The 10,513-nt window shown below is 41.4% G+C and overlaps 1 non-coding gene across 1 annotated transcript; it reads left to right on the top strand.

Annotated features, from left to right (window-relative positions):
• The first annotated feature begins 5,852 nt into the window (after positions 1-5,852).
• On the top strand, positions 5,853-5,986 carry LOC142454145 (small nucleolar RNA SNORA84). The gene has a single exon (XR_012785666.1). It is a non-coding gene; the product is annotated as a small nucleolar RNA SNORA84 (small nucleolar RNA).
• The last annotated feature ends 4,527 nt before the right edge of the window (positions 5,987-10,513 follow it).

Here is a 10,513-nt window from a genome sequence, read left to right as displayed (position 1 = left end):
TAGCTGGTTAATGCGTTCATAAATGCAGGCGCCGAGGACTTTTCTACCAAGGGAAATGGAACCAGCCTCCAGGTTCAGATTGCTTCATTATCTGAAGCAACTTGTTATCGTGGTTGCCCTGTATGCCCTTTTGTTAATTGCCCGGGGTTCCCGGTGTCAGGCAGAGGCTCGCTCCTACAACTTATGTTAACCTAGGATATTTGTGTTCCAACAGAACTAGGACACTCCAAAGGCAAGCAGTCCATTCAGGTCCTTCTAATGGTACCCACAAATCCTAGCTCCTCTGTATTTTTTTGCAAGTCTACTCAGCAGCCTTTACAACTCAATGTAAAGAAAAGCAAAATCCTCACATGATAAAAATCCTCATCATGATAAATTAAGAACAGTTTGAAGTTATCAAGGATTGTGTCTTGCTTGAATCCACAATCAACACTCATGGAAGAAGTGGTCAGGTCAAACAAGACATGGCGTCGGGTACATCTGTTCCACAAAGCCTCCTTAAAATGTTAAAAAGCAAGGACATTATTTGAGGAGTAAGGGGAGCCTAAGCCACCGTATACTCAGTGGCCTCATAGCCTGTGAAAGTTGGACATTGAATAAGGGAGATCAAGAAGAATCCATGCATTTGAATTGTGGTGCTAGAGAAGAACAGTCAAAGTACCATGAATTTCCAGGAGCACAAACAAATCTGTGTTGGAAGAAGTGTAATCAGAACACTCCTTAGAGGCCAGGATGTGGAGATTTTGTCTGAGGGACTGTGGGCATGTTGTCAGGAGAGACCAGTTCGTGGAAAGGGCAGCGTGCTTAGTAAAGCAGAGGACAGCAAAAGCGAGGAAAATGTTTATCAAGATGGCTACACAGTGGTTGCCCCAGCAGGCTCAGATGTAAGACCACTTGGTGTTTGTAGATAGGGTCACTGTGAGTCAGAACTGACTCAAGGGCAGCTCAGCACCAACCACTCCGATTAATCGCATACAAATGGTACAATGGATTTGTGCCACCAATTTCATTAATTATAAATAAACTGCTTTGCTTTGTTGGTTCTATAACATTTAATACTAGGTTTCCAGGGACAAAAAATAAATAAAATAAACACAAATCAATTTGCGAATACAAATTATTGTATTCACACTCAGTGAGTCAATCCACTTTTTATTCTCTAATCACTGTCTTTTCCTTAGATAATGCACACAAGGAAATAACATCCACACACTCATACTGGGTGGCAATGATGAAGTTCTGCTCAAACATTCCTTCCTAGGACACTGCAGTATCTGGCAATCCCAGATGTGAATGTCAGTCTCATCCACCCTCAGTCAGTATTTCAATGTTACTTTTGATAGTATATGTATATACAATACAAACAGTGATCAGGAAGTTAGGGATGTCTTTTGTAGTCTCCCCAGAATAAACCATTGACGCTGTGCGTTTGCCCTGAGACACTCCATATCTGAGCTGGAGAGCAATAGCATTCTTGGCAGCTAATCCGAGCCCAGGGGCATCATGCCAAAGATGGGCGGGAGAACAGAAAAAAGGCTGGCACAGCTGCATCCGCCTGAAAACTCACTGCTCCTCCAGTGGGTGGGGATAGTTACCTGCAGTACCAGCCTCACATGAAGCTGGGTGCCAGGATGTTGTGAATACACGCATGCACTGCCTCGTCCCATTGTGGTTAGATTCAAAAGGGCCAAGAGTGGCGGTGGCCAGGTGGACAATGGACAGAATGGCCTCACATATCTGAGGGACTTCTCCCGCCTGGCATGTGCAGACACACACATCTCCAGGGCGGGGACCAGCCACTGGGTAAGATCCGTTTCCAAGGGGAAAAAGCAAAATCTTCCTGCATTAGAAAAAGCAGCTTACAAATCACTGATGGAATCCTGCCAGGAATGAGGGTGTTTTAGAAACTTGAGTTAGGCTAATGAAGATCTTTTTCTGGAAACCAAACCTCAGAGGGAACAGGCTTCAAGACAAAGACTTAACATTAAGTCCATTGGACAAATTAAAAGGAAATTGAAGTTATAAACATGGTAAAAGTTATGTAGCTCACAAACATGCATAGCATGTGCATTATTTTTGCAAAACCATGATCGCAACTCCCTCAATTGGACAGCACTTTATTTCAAGCCATCTCACGAGATAGAAAACAGCGTGCAATGGGACACTCTTCATTTAAAAGCCCTAGTCTCTAATCGGGGGGCTACGAATTCCATGATTTCATCTGGATGGAAAACAGCATGTAACCCTTAGCGACAGATACTGCACAGGTCTCAACACCTTAAAAATGGTTGTATTATGTTTAATACTCTGTTGCTGGTTTTTGGTACTGTCAGTTCCAACTCATGGCAACCCTATGCACAACACAACTGCCCACAACGAAACACTGTCCTGGTTTGCACCATGCTTACAAGTGTTGCTTCTCCTTGAGCCCCGTGCTGCCCCACTGGGTCAATTCACCTCAGAAAGGATCTTCGTTGTTTTTGCTGATCATCCACGTTACTAAGCATGATGTCCTTCTTTAGAGACTGGTTCTCCCAGGTAACATGTACCAAGTGTGTGAGGCACAGTCTTGCCCTCTCACTTCTGACACTGTAATCTGAATAAAATGTAAATGATTGATACAAATATTTCCATTACTAATCTTTAAAGAGCAACTCAGCCCCTTTGTAAAGTTCCAATTACCCAAATCCATGCTCACTCTAATGACGCGTTTTCCATTTAACACCATCTACTCCTAAGACAATAGTAGTTATTTGATATACACTTTATATCAGCCAACAGCTACATTAGATTAGCATCCTCTGATTAATGAATCCTATCCCTTGGGTGAAGCAGGCAATATTTTTTTTTACACAGTAGACTCTTAATAACTTTTTTGGTTGATGAAACGTTAGAGAAACTGTGAGGAAGTGAAATTCTAAGATACCTTTGAAGGGTGCAAAGAGTAAATGTCTGTTAAGTATCATCTTTGGTCATGGTCCTTTACTCTAAATTTGACTCCCAAGTCAATTACACACGATGGTGGTTTCTGATTTGTTAAGGGAAGTGTGCCGACCTGAGGATCTAGGCTATAATCCATGACTCCTTAAAAATGTACAGAAAAATTGAAGCTAAGAGTTCTATAACTAAGAACCTGGGTAGCATAGTGGGTTATGCTAACCACAAGGTCAGCAGTTCAAACCCACCAACCACTCCTTGAGAGAAAGATGAGGCTATCTGCTCCCATAAAGATTTACAGCCTCAAAAACCCTAAGGAACAATTCTACTTTGTCCTATAGGATGGCGATGAGCCAGAATTGTTTGGATCGTAGTGAATGAGAGTTCTATAACAATCACTAGTATTACTCTAACATTCTTTCTTTTACTGAAAATTTCACCTATTATTATCCTACTTTGGTATTTGAGATCTTGCTTTCCCTAATAAAATTCTGTTACCTATTTCTGCTGATGGGCTGTGTAATTTACCTGTCCTCATGTCTGGTGGTCTCTGGATTCAGGCTTTCGTCCTCCACCTCTTATGCAAGCCATGGTACTCAAGTCCTGCCCATTCCATTTTCTCAGCAAGTAGTCTGGAGTAGCCACAGAGCATTGTGAATCATTTTGAGGTCACAAGAAAGAGAAACATGTTTATAAATTTAAAAATGCATATATATACAAACAAAATAGAAAAGTATTTGAGAAGAGTAAGAAATAAATATTCTGTATGAGTATTCTGTTAAAAAAATTAGATGAAAAGGATTTTACCTGGGACTATAGTGGATGAAGTGACATGTCAGTGAGCTCTTGACTCCCATAATTTTTATAGCCTCATATGCAGAAAACTATAGAAGCTAGCCACATAGTCTCTACATAATAATTACACATTACAAAGAATAGTTTCCCCATTCTTAATATTCCACACTGTCTAAAGTGACTGAGATGAATAACTTCTTTAGATTAGTATATAATGTAAGTCTACTTGTCAATGATTGAAATGACTGCATTGGGCTTTTTATAAGGGCTAATTGGATTAGTTCTTTTTCTGCCCTCTAGCAATAACTTGAGACAAAGGACGAATTACCTAGTAAACAAAAAAGCAACATTGAGGCCCATGGCATGGAGAGTCCACAGGGAGCACTTAAATTTCCTCTGCCCACCGTTTCTTCCAACCTGTCCCAAATCCATTGCCTCATATGATTGTGAAAGTTGGGCAGTGAACCGGGAAGACCATAGAAGAATGGATCCATTTGAAGTGCGGTGCTGGAGAATTGACTGCTCAAAGGACAAACAAATCTGTCTTGGAAGAAGTACAGCCAGACTGTGCCTGGAGGCAAGGGTGACAAGACTTTGTCTTACATTCTTTGGACATATTATCAGGAGAGACCAGTCCCTGGAGAAGGACATCATGCTCGCTAAAGTAGAGGGGCAGCGAAAAATGAGGAAGGCCTTCAATGAGAATGATTGACACAGTGGCTGAAGCAATGGTCTCAGTCTTGGGAGTGATTGTGAGGATGGTGCAGGATGATGTGCAGTTTCATTCTGTTATGCATCGGGTCACACGGGCCTGAACTGACTCAATGTCACCTAACCACAACAGCATCCCAAATCACTCCAAAGATAGATTTACTGTCACAAACAGGGTGTGACTTTTCTTTCAATCCATCCTAATTGTCTTAGACTAATTCATCCTTGACCTCACCAGGAGCAGCATCAATGACAGGCCTACATTTGGAAACTCGGGAGAGGAGGATGGCACTGCTCAGAGGAGCAGCTCGGGAAAGCTCGGGAAACAACGTAGCTCCGGTAACTGGGCGGTGGCAAAGGGAGAACTTTTTACAGGGTGATTGCAACAAGAATTCTGAACCAGCTGGTGGAAGAAAACAGCAGTCTATTGCCAATAGCCGGCAAGAACATCAAGGTCCGTGGCATGATGATTGGAGGTGGTTTCCCATGGAGGATATTCCCAATCAGGATTTTGGCTTCAGAGAGCAGAAATAAATCCATTTGAAGAAAATGACAAGCATGAACCAGGAAAGGTGCAGGTCCCTAGTCAAGCAGGCCTGCTCATTACAACGGTATAGCAAGACTAGTTACAGCACAAAGAATCCTCTCCTCTGACTGAGGGAGGCTTTGGCTTTTCCTCTATCCTGGCCAAAGGCAATCACATTCAATCCCAGCAGAAGCATATCTACCATTGCTGCTGCAAGCCCAGAAGGCGCCTTCGAGGCAAGGATGGCAAGACTTCCTCTCACATACTTTGAACATGTGTTCAAGAGAGACTGCCATGCTTGGTAAAGTAGCAGGGCAGCAACAATGAACACAGTTAGCACGATGGCTTTTCATGGTGGTCACACTTGGTCTCAACCATAAAAGCAATTGTGAGGATGCTATAGGACCAGGCAGTGTTGTCCATAGGGCCGCCATGAGTCAGAACTGACCCAGCAGCACCTGACAACAACAACGACATGCCATATTACATCAGTTTTTGCTTAACATAGCAGTACCTTAGGAATCTCAGGAAGAAGGTGATAAGGAGATGGACATTTAAAAATACTTATGTACTTTATGATGTATATCTTAAGAAAGCCTCCCATATTTTGAAATTTAGAAAGCTGTAAAAACTAAAAATAGCTAATGTTATTCTTTTGTTACGTTTTCGGTAAGGAAAGGATATTATAGTATATTGTTTGTAAAAAACATTTGCCATACGACAAACATTTGCTTTATTCCCTGTCCCTTTGAGAGTATTAGACAGTAATTGGCCAACATATTGACATTAAAATTTGACCATCTGAATAAGTTTATAAGAAAGCAAACATTTCCATTTGCTTCGTATTTGTTCACCTGAGGCTTAAAAAATACGCCATGCGGACGCCCTGTGGTTGCTGGGTGCTGTTGTTCAAGTACAGCTTTCCAGTCGATGGCAATGGGCCAGAGCAATACTGTGATGTATGCATGGGGGCTGTTCTTTTTCAGCAGCCTCCATAGCCCGGTCACTGGTACATGGGAAAGAAAAAAAAGAAAAAAAAATACGCCATGCGGTACCTCATTCATATCAGCCACCTATGTGCCTCACTATAAATATTTAAATGATACCCCACTGGGATATCTCATGAATCTTTCCCCCAGGAATATAATCATCTATACTGAAGTTCTCACAAATTATGATCTAACAACCTAAATGTAGAGGAAACAAAGATCTCTATAAAGGGTTAAGAACAAAGGGCAGGGGAGGAGCAGACACTTGGGGGGGGGGAGGGAATTGGTAACGAGATCGAATAACATCATAGATCTATTCATTGCTTAAAGAATTACATTTGATGAAGCAAATAAGCATACACAAGTATGCGAAAACTCTTCCGGATGGGACTGTGTCGTCTATGTTCCAAAATAACGGAGGAGAGGAAAGGCTGGTGCCTTTTATTCCATCCTGACTGATGTGAAATTGTTTAGGCGCACACCAAAAATAATCAAACATACTTTGTGTCTATCAGATTCACAAATCAATTAAGAAATTTGAGATGGATTCTGTGTCGATGGTTCTACAGTCTCAGCAAAATTCTTCAAAAATATACAGATGGACCCTTCACAATGGAATGGGTAATCAGGCCATTAAGAATTGCAGCATTCCTGGGAATGTGAGAGTCCATATCCAGACACAGGAGACGACAGGAGATGTCACTGCGGGTGGGAGTGCCTCTGTCTCTGCCCAAGAGAGACAAACCCCCCTGGCAGTGGAGCCCCAAGTCAAGCAGGGTTGCAGACTAGCGATGCCCCAAGTTTGGTCATTTCTGGCCACACTTTGCCCGCTCAGCAATTTCCAAACTGCTTGCTGTCTGGATTACTGATAAATGCTCTTTTCAACAGCTACTACTAATTTTTCCCAAGCAGTTCCAGTTACTTTTTCCGCTTCTGGCTCCTTCCAAAGAGTTCCAGAGGCTTAAAAATGTTTGGAAAACCAGAAGTGGTTTTTTTTTTCCATCTTTTTTTTTAATCTTAAACTTCTCTCTCAAAATGACCTTAAAAGGTTTGAAATTATAGGTTTCTATGGGTAGCTGTAAAGCTCGCATTTGAAGATTTGTTTGGGGATTTTCTCCTTGGGGAAGTCGCTGGGGAAAGAAGGAAAAGAGACCTTCTGCTTCAGGTTGGCTTTCATAGCTGCCTTGGAGACCTTCTCCACAGTGTATTTACAGAGACGTTTTCTCAAATTAAAACCACTGGCCCAGCACTTGACTCAGAATGTCGACTGGAGTTGTTTTTCCAGTTGCATGTGATCTGAGTCAAGTCCTTTATCCTTTATCCTCCCTGAACCTCAGTAAATATGATTTTTACTTGAAAATGGTTGAAACCAATTTTTGTAAGATCTTCATAAGAACGTTTCCACCAGTAAAATGTCATTTAGCCATACATTGGTCAAAGGCTGCTCTGTCGAAGCAAAAGAAAAGAGTATTTCAGGCAAAATTTGAAACTTGGACTGAGGTTCTTAAGGAACAATAGACTAGAGCATGCACGTGGATACAGATAAGAGCTGGAAACACAGGGAATCCAGGACAGATAAACCCCTCAAGACTAATATTGGGAGTAGCCATACCAAGAGAGTAAGGGAAAGGTGAGGGGAGAAAGGGGGAACTGATCACAATGATCTACCTATAACCCCCTCCCAGGGGGTATAGACAAGAGAAAAGTGGGTGAAGGAAAACAACAGACATGAAAAAATAATATAATTTATAAATTATCAAGAGCTCATGAGGAGGCAGGGTGGGGGAGGGAGGTGAGAAAAATGAGAAACTGAAAATGATGATGACAAGAAATGTACTTGCTTGGCACAATGGATGGATAAATGAATTGTGGTAAGAGTTGTATGAGCACCCAATAAAATGATTTTTAAGTATTTTAATATTCTTATGGAGAGATGCGCATTTAGAAAGAAAAGTGGATGAGGACGCTACCACAAATATCTAAGTTTGGGATTCTGTATGTGTGTGTTCTGATCCTCGGGTGCTGTAGAGCTGACTTGCACGCGTACAGATCCTATGTGCAGCAGAATGAAACAGTCGCCCATTCTGCTCCATCCTCATCATTGTCATTCTCTCTTAGCCCATTTTTGCAGACACGGTGTCATTCCATCTAGTAACGGGTCTTCCTCTTTTTCACTGCCTGTCCACTGTACAAGTTACAGTGTTCTTCTTTCTCCAGGGAATGGACTCGCTGAACAACATGTCCAAAGTTCCTGAGATGAAGTCTTGCCATCATCCTTTCTAAGGAGCATGCTGGTGGTCCTTCATCGAAGACAGATGTACTGGTTCTTCCTGCAGCTCATGGTGTTTTTAGTATTCACTAGCACAATGAGGCAAATGCATTGATTTTCCTGCAATCTTCCTTATCCGATGTCAACCATTCATGCGCATGTGAGGTCATTGACGATACAGTCTTATCTCGAATAACACCCTTGCTGGTAAACACTTTAAAGAGGTGTTATGTAGCAGATCTGCTCAACACAGTGTTCTGTTGCATCTCTTGACTGCTGCTTTGAAAACATTATATAAATCCAAACGACATGAAATTCTTAACACCTTCAAACTTTTCTCCATGTAGCCTCTTGGTCCAGTCGAGAGGATTTTGGTTTTCTTTACATTGAGTTTTAATCCAACTGAAAGCTTCAGTCCTTCATCCTTATCGGCAATCTGTGTGCTGAGCAAATAATCAGAGAAATCAGATTATATCAGTGGTTCTCCACCTTACTAACGCCGCGAACTTTTAATACAGTTCCTCTTGTGGTGGGCCCCCTCCCTCAATGATAAAATTATTTTGTTGCTACTTCATAACTGTAATTTTGCTACTGTTATGAATCGGGGGACCCCTGTGAAAGGGTCATTTGACACACACGCACACCAAAGGGGTCGTGACCCACAGGTTGAGAACCGCTGGATTATGTGAAGAGGAATGTGGCATCCAGGTTGTAGGGAAGCTTAAGAGCAATCTGCACTATGCAGATGATCAGCCTGGCCTGCTGAAGGTGAGGGGACTTGAAGCCCTTTCAAGTACTATCAAGGATTGCAGCCTTCTCTGTGGACCACAACAATGTAAAGAAAACCCAAAACCTCACAACTCGACCTCATGGTAACATCATGATAAATGGAGAAAAGGTTGAAATTCTCAAGGAGTTTTGTCTTTTTTGGATCCACAATCAATATTCATGGACGCACCAGTTAAGTGATCAAAGGACGTGCTGCATTGAGTAAACTTGCTGCACAAGACATCTTCAGAGTATTGAAAAACCAGGATGTTACACAGGCAAATATATTTCTGGTATTCTGTGCTTACAAGATCCATCTGACACCACTGATGTCCTTGGCTCCACATCCTCTTCTTTTGGTTCTATGGACAGCTTGCGAAAGAGCGCCAGTAAGTGATTGCAAGTGTTTGGGAACTCCCATTCTTCACAACGAATCGACAATCTCTTGCAATCCACAAAGCCGAATATTTTTGCATAGTCAATAAGACACAGGGAAACATCTTTCTTCATCTTCCCGAGTCTCTCTGGACTAGAAATTTCCCAGTCAACTCTTTTACTTCATCCTTTCTTCTATTCCACGATCAAGAGAAAATGTTAAAATCTCTTCTGAAATCAATTTTGGTGTTTTATTTCTTGCCTGTCTTTTTTTTCCTGTCTTTTTAATGACCTTTTTGCTTCTTTATGTATGATATTCTTAATGACATCACATCACACAGCTTGTCTAGGGTTTGGTCATGTGTATTCAGTGCATCAAGTCTGTTATTGAATAGTCTCTAATTCAGGTAGAATATACTAAAGGTTGTAGTTTGATTTCATAGCCTTCTTTGGCTTCAATTGGATCTTAGATTTGACCAGTTGATTGTGCCTTCTGCAGTTGCCCACTGGCCTTGTTCTTACTGATGGGATTGTGCTTCTCCCCTTGTTTCTTTTCACAGATGCAGTCAATTTAATGCCTGTACATTTCATCCAGGAAGGGACACAGGTAGAGTTGCCATTTATGTTGCTGAGAAAAGGTGTTTGCAATGGATAAGCAGAGCTGCAACTACCAATAATATAGAGTCACTAAGGACATGTGGATATTTACATGTAAATTTTTATTTATGCAACTAAGTGTCCCTCTCCTTAGTCCTGGTAAGAACCGTTCCAGTGTTCAATAGTTCCCTGTACTAGTGATTACCATATGGTGTCATGTGAGGCCGGCTTCAGACTCCTCCAGAAGAGAGAGTCGATCACCATCAGGCAACACATTCATGAGGTAATCATAGCCAAGGACTAAATTCTTTCCTTTCAAAAAAAAATTAAGACTATAACTCACAATGGAGTATAATGCAAGCAACATATTTTCCTAGAAACTAGGAAAATATGGGAATCATTTTATCCATACTTTTGATATAATTTTCTCTAATAATTTCCTATGTCCTTAGAAAGTAAGTGTCCAAGATTATTAAACAAATGGCTGACCTATGTTTCCTCACATATTGAAAATGAGTTCATATATTTCTGTTACAATATACAGTT

The sequence above is a fragment of the Tenrec ecaudatus genome, chromosome 7 (genome assembly GCF_050624435.1).
Source record: "Tenrec ecaudatus isolate mTenEca1 chromosome 7, mTenEca1.hap1, whole genome shotgun sequence".
NCBI classification, from domain to species: domain Eukaryota; kingdom Metazoa; phylum Chordata; class Mammalia; order Afrosoricida; family Tenrecidae; genus Tenrec; species Tenrec ecaudatus.
Note: the sequence above shows the minus strand (reverse complement) of the source record. Positions and strands in the feature narration are given on the sequence as shown.